This window comes from Alosa sapidissima, chromosome 17 (assembly GCF_018492685.1).
Source record: "Alosa sapidissima isolate fAloSap1 chromosome 17, fAloSap1.pri, whole genome shotgun sequence".
NCBI lineage: Eukaryota > Metazoa > Chordata > Actinopteri > Clupeiformes > Clupeidae > Alosa > Alosa sapidissima.
The window spans coordinates 9,429,386-9,436,424 of record NC_055973.1 but is presented as its reverse complement, the minus strand read 5'-3'; positions in this window follow the sequence as shown (position 1 = coordinate 9,436,424).

Below are 7,039 nucleotides of genomic sequence, written 5' to 3'. Positions count from 1 at the left end.
TTTAGTTTCTATGGTGGCGATAACTAATCCTAGCCATTCATTGCTAGCAGCGTTACCTAGACTGCTACTCTGGTCAATAAGTAGGCCTACAATAGAAAGGCTATGCGGGTCAGAGCAAGACAATTTATTTGTCAGGTATAAGTTACTCCTCCAATACATTTTAGAAGTACATCTTAATGAATAATGCGAAAGTTACGAAAACAGGTTAAAGAAACAATTAGGAAATCATACAAAACAATCAGAGAATGAAACATACCCAGCTCAGAGGATGATGGCTACACACCTAGGGTGTGGGAATTCTGGCTACAGAGGCTCCTAGTATAATGTGTCAACTTCCCTTAAATAAGCTACTCAGTTTATGATTGGTTGCATTGGAGGTCAGCTGATTTGGGATCATATGAGGAGTACTGCTGATGAGACTTGAGACCGATTGTTGTAGTGAGAGTGAATCAATCAAGACATAACAAGGTATACATTTGATTACATTTCCTGTCCCTATATTATGTTTGAGTACCGACTGCCCACTACTGTTTTACTACTGTCCACAGCCTAATGTCTTACTATTGTTCTACTGCTACACTGTTTTTCATGCTATATTAGCACACATGTGTACAGTCGAGTTTTGTATATTATATTTACCCTTTCTGCTGTGTATATTGTGATGTCTGTAGGCTACTGAGACCTTGAATTTCCCCTTGGGGATCAATAAAGTCAATAAATATCTATCTATCTATCTATCTATATCTATCTATTAACTGATTTGATTAAATTTCCTGTCCCTATATTAACTGTTCCTGTGGACATGTGACAAGCATGTGACAGTAGGCCCACACTTAGTACCTGATCAAGAGTCCACATATGGTTTGGATTATCATTGGTAATTAGGATTCTTACATGACCCAAAACATTTGGGTCAGAGTGGCTTCCCACTCAACCCAGCTCGACACCAGTGGTGTAGTGGTAAAAAAAGAGGTGGGTATGAACTTTGTGATCACGGTAAGGTGGACTGCGTCATGCCGTAACATATTTTTAAAAAGCCATTCAGAACATGTTTGATGATGGTGGAGGTTATTGTCCAATGTTTATAACAATACCAATGGTTTTAAATGATTTGTAGAGTGTTGATATATTGTGAATGTGGATAATACAGTGTGATTTTTATTTTTTGCAATTGGTGAATAAACTCTTTTGAGAGGTGGATAAACTCAAATGAGAGGTGGATAAACTCAATTTCTGAAATTTCAGAGGTGAATAAACTGTGTTTACTTGCGTTTAACCTCCACTACATCCCTGCTCCACACAATTCTCAGGGCTGTTATGAGTGTAAGATGAGTCATAGAACAGGAATGCAGCCCTTGTCATGGCTTGGAGGGACTTTCCTGCAGTGGTTCCTCCTTATGACTGTGAGTAAAGGCCTCTATATTGGGAGCCGAAGTGTTATAATTACACCTGACGCAAAGACAGCTGTGCAGCTGTGGTCACACAGAGCTGTGTGAGGATGGAATCGTTCCAAAACTGGATGCTTCTGCTGCACCAAACAGCATGAATGAAACTTTGCCACACAGGAAGTGTGCATCTTCCTGTTAGACGTAAAGGGAAAAAGGGAACAATGCACTACAAACGATTTGAATAATTTCACAATTGACATCTTCATTCATGTTGATTCACAGTCCTACTTGCAATATCTGTTCAGAACTCAATGGAATGGTTCGTAGAACACTGAATGAATTTCATAAATTGCATTACGCTATCTGAATGACAAGTTCATCCATGTACCTCATTTATGTTACAATACTGACAATTATGTAAGCACATAATGTAATCTGAAAACTGCTGCCCTGGTTTAAAAAAATGCAACTGATCTCAGCTGGTATTCTGTCTATAATGAAGTGGAATGGAAATTTCTAAGTGACCCCAAAAATGTTCCTCATATGTATTTACTTAGTTTGTTGTGCTGTCCCTGGGTCAAAAATCTAACAAATAGGCCCAAAAAAGATCAGTTATACAACTGCAGACCATTGCCCCAATCACGTTAAATTAATGAAAGTGAAACCACATTCCAGTATCTGTGGCACTTTTGCCTTGAAAATTGGAAGTACACCAGACCAGTATTTCAGTAGAAAATAACTGTAAAATAACATGATGGAATGAGGAACAATTCCTAAACGTGATTCACAACAAAGAGGACATGCTTGTCTTGAATCGTTGGCCATTGAATCGTAGAGACTAATTCCCTATTAACATAATTCTGTACAACCTTAGGCAAGGGGAGGGAATAAAACAAAATGTTCAATATTGTTTATTTCTCAATTTTAACCCAAGAAGCTTCTGTACATGTGGTTTATATGGCATCAGTTGGCTAGATCAGTGTTTCTCAAACTTTTTCAGACCAAGGACCACTTAACCAAAAAAAAAACCCTCACGGACCACCTAGCTAAAAAAAGAGTAGTACCTACTTCAAAAGTATATTACACAATAGGCCTATTCACTGAACCACCTTGCTTATTGTCTTTGCACCTTGCTAATTGTGTCAGAGGATTAATATGATTTAAACTGGCATAGCTTACATAGGCAATATTGCAGAACTGTTTGGATTTACATACAAGTTGGTTCAATATTGCATCTATAGGCTACTATATTTTACCACGTCTGCTCACGGACCACTTGGGATAGCTTGCGGACCACCAGTGGTCCCCGGACCACACTTTGAGAAACACTGGGCTAGATGACTGGGAAGGGAACTCATGACTTTAGACTCCTTAAAAGCCACAGCAATAAATCCATTAAATATCCACGCAACCTCATGTTTTTGAATGACGGGGTATATTCTACAGACATGAGGGCATGTTTAGTCTGTTGTGGGGAGGACTTTCCAGGGATTCCAGGAAAAATTTCCAGACATCAACTCCACTGAAACCCCTCCTCTGCCTACACGCAACTCCACTGTTTTTACTCCACATGCCAACTTCATGCTCCCGTGGGACACTGCTGCCAGCCTGATATGCTGACTCTCCTCTTCAGGATCAAACTCAAAGACTGAGGAAATTATCTCATCTCCCACTGCTGAGAGAAGGTCACTTATCACTGAGCAGAGAGGAGGCCTCCAACACAGAAGATTACATCAGATCATTAGGTTGCTAGCCTAGGGGTGTAGGGGCAGTGGCTTGCATGATAATAAGGTAATAAGTAATATATCCATATATGTCTTGTCGGCTCAGGATTCAAGGAGATGCTACTCATCACTTAGTCTTTCCATTCATGACAAGGTGTGGGCTGAGTCTTAGAGTTCCCCATTTCAGGCAGTAATAAAAAGGCAGTTTTCCCCAACCTAACCAAACCACAGGAACTGAACTCAGACAGAGATCATCTGTAAGTCACTGGGTGTACATCGGAGCTACACAAACCACCATGCCATCAACGCCAATCATGCTGCATCTGCTGAGCCTCTTTTGGGTTGGAACACTACTGCTGAGCTGCATGCAAGGTAAGCTATCTCATTTATGTTATGCTATTATGACCATGTTGTGGTATTCGTCTGAAAATCATTGTTAAGGAATACTTGACAGCTTTTATTGCCACGATGTAAACGTCAATGTGCTCTGTTTGATTCATTTTTAAAGTGCATGCTCAGGATGACAAGGAGGTGACCTGTTGTAAGAAAACAAGTGCAGCACCCATAAAGACTGATATCACCAAGTGTATCATCCACCCCAAGACAAATAAGTGCACTGCTGCAGTCATGTAAGTGGTAAATATCAATGCTTAGCTTCTTTATCCTTCATATATCTCAACAACATGTTTTGAAATTGTTGTAATGGTTGTAATTTAGATGAAAACAAACTCTGATTCTGATTATCTTCTGCCTCCCTTGTCTTACAGATTTTTCAGTGAAGGGAAAGTTTTCTGCAGTGGAACACATGCAAAGTGGGTCAGGACCAAAATACATGAACTGCAAAAGGTTAGCACAATAGTATATATGCATGTAATTTGTCACCAGTACTGATTTCCAATATCTATCCATAATCAGGTCTGCGCTGTGATGCACAAGTATGAAAGTACTGATTTGTTTTTATTCTTCTGATCCATCTGCAGAAAGGAAGACCTTGTTTGGACTGGAGGAAAAATGTCACTGCTGTGAACATGTAAACAAGGTTTTTGTTTGCCTCTTTGTTTGTTTGCCTGTAATCTCCAGTGTCACTGTGACAGATTGAGAGAATCTGTTTTAGTCTCCAGATTATTAGCCACAGAGATTACTTGCACCTTGGGGGTCTGTACCTGCACTGACTTTCAGGAGGCTGCTTTGATTTTTGAACAGCTCTTAAGGATTTATTTGAATTTATTTTTCCTCCTGTGTGTAACTGGATGAGCAGCTCTTTCACTTATAGAGCACCAAAGCATTGCACGTTTCATGGCGCTTTACAGAGTCTTAAACATTCAGAGAGAGCCCATGAGAAACAGGGGCGAGGAAAAACTCCCTAAAATTGGAGATACATATAGGTAGAAACTTCAAGCAGATCCACGACTCAAGGGCCTGACCCATCTGCCTAGGGTCAGTTACAAGGCAGTAAGGTCTGTATACATGATAAATGAATAAGTTAGTTAGGTGTAAAGAATAGAACATGGTGTTTAAAGCCACCTGAGGTATATGTTACAAAGAGGTTAAGATGGTTTCATACATTTAGTGTCAGAAAGTTCATATAGTCCAGTGTAGGGAATGAATTGTCCATAGGGATTAGGAGTTATAGGTCACTAGGCTGCGCGGGTCAGACATCCAGGTAAGGGGACAGCAACAGGTGATGGTAGGGCAGTCATAGGGATGGGAGTTCAGGTGCGATGGGGGCAAAACACAAGGATGGCTGATGACTGGTAATGGTTTACCTCACTATGGGAAGCACCAAAGAGGTATGTTTTGGAATTGAGGGAGGAAGATTATTCCAGAGGAGGGGTACGCGGTAGCAGAAAGCTCTGCCTCCTACTGTAGATTTTTAAATTCTTGGTATTACAAGAAGTGCAGTATTCTTTGATCGTAGGGGTCTAGGTGGCTTATATGGGACTAGAAGACCTTTAATATATTCAGGTGCCCAGCCATTTATGGCTTCGTATGTTAGAAGTAATATTTTGAAGTCAATATGACTTTTAACAGGTAGCCAGTGTAAAGATGCTAGGATGGGATTTGTAGTAGTCATGTTGTTTTTATTATTTATGGTCTTATATAAAAGGTCACTTTGACTACAAAAATTGTGTACATACATTTACTTGAATGACATATATTTCTGAAAAGTCTGAAAAGCTATATAAAGTAAAAAGCTGTGCTAACTTGACATTTTACACATTGATATGTTATTTATGTTCGTGTCATCCTTCTATATTTATATTTCCCTAATAAGATGACTGTTACTTGGTATATTTAACTGCCCAATGAAATAAATAAATGTTGAACTGAATGTTTTCAATACTGTGATTTGTGATGGGAGATAAAATAGCACTCCACATACACTATTGGAATGTAAGTAAGTTAGGAGCAGTTGGACTCATATTTATGTAGGAGTGTAGGTGTGGAACTAAAACTCAGAGTCAGAAACACAGTCATAAAAAGTCAACACCCCCAACTGTATTTCATATTGTTTTAGATAACTCCATTACTTTGCATTGATGACTTGATGTATAAGACATGGATGTTGCAAGCAAAGTAGAATCACTAAGTTGACACCTCCCTAACTGGGGTGCGTTTCCCAAAAGCATACTGTAGTTGCTAACCTGTTAGCAACTTATTTGGTTGGCAAGTTGTGCCAAATTTCCCAACTTTTTACTGTATGGTTTCATTATAATAATAATAAGAACACATAGAGTCACGTACAAGTTTCCTGTCTAGCTAGCAACCAAAGATTGCCTGAGATATATGGTCAGTACCTGTTTGGCGGCTTCGCCCCCAATTTCAATTGGCTGTTAAGGGTGAATGGTTTTAGTATGGCTACAAAAAGCACAACTTTTGTGAGGTTTGGCCTGAAGATCATCTGTGTCGAGATTTGTGAAGATCGAACAAAATTTGTGAAAATCTTTTAGTGCTTTTGATGGAATCCGATTGCGAATCGATTACGTTGACTTCACAAGTTGGCATGTTTCAGACTCCCACAATATTAACAGACATCCCTAGTAAGTTTTAATTCCAAATACATCACAGGTACAAGCCAAAATATCCTCCTAATGGAGTCATGAGTCCATGTTTCAAGTTTGGTTATGATCATTAAAAGGTTGCTGAGATATGAGCTCTCTTCCTGTTTGGCAGCTTCGCCGCCATTTTCGATTGGCTGTTACGGGCGAATGGTTTTATATATGGCTACATATATGGCTACATTTATATATGGCTATAAAGCACCACTTTTGTGAGGCATGGTCTGAAGATATGTCTGTGCCAATTTAGGTGAAGATCAGATGAAATGTGTGACCTGTGAAAACGTTTTAGTGTTTTTGATTAAATCCAATAGGTGGCCGAATCAATTACGTTGATGTCACAAGTTGGCCTGTATTGGTCTAAGGATCTCCCGCAGTATTACCACCTGTAAGTTTAAATTCTAAACAAATCAACAGCTAGAGGCCAAAATGTATTTTTGCTCATTGCAGCGTCTCCTAGAGGTCAAAGGTCATCACATTTCTTGAGTGTCTTCCTCATGGGGTAATGAGTCCATGTGCTTAGTTTGGTTTTGATACATGAAAGGGTTGCTGAAAAAATTAGCTCACTTCCTGTTTGACGCCTTTGCCGCTAATTTCGATTGGCTGTTACAGGTGAACGGTTTTAGATTTGAAGACAAAAAACACAACCTGTGTGAGGCATTGTCTGAAAATGATGTGTGTCAAGTTTGGTGTCGAACGGGACAAAATTTGTGATCTGTTAAAATTTAGTTTCACTTTTGACAAAATCAAAAATGGTGGAAAATCCATCATGGTGGAAATTGACGGCATAGGGCATGCGTTGTGTGTTACACGGCATGCATTAAACTCAGCTTGGTCCAAGGATTCCAACGATACCTGATCGGGTGGT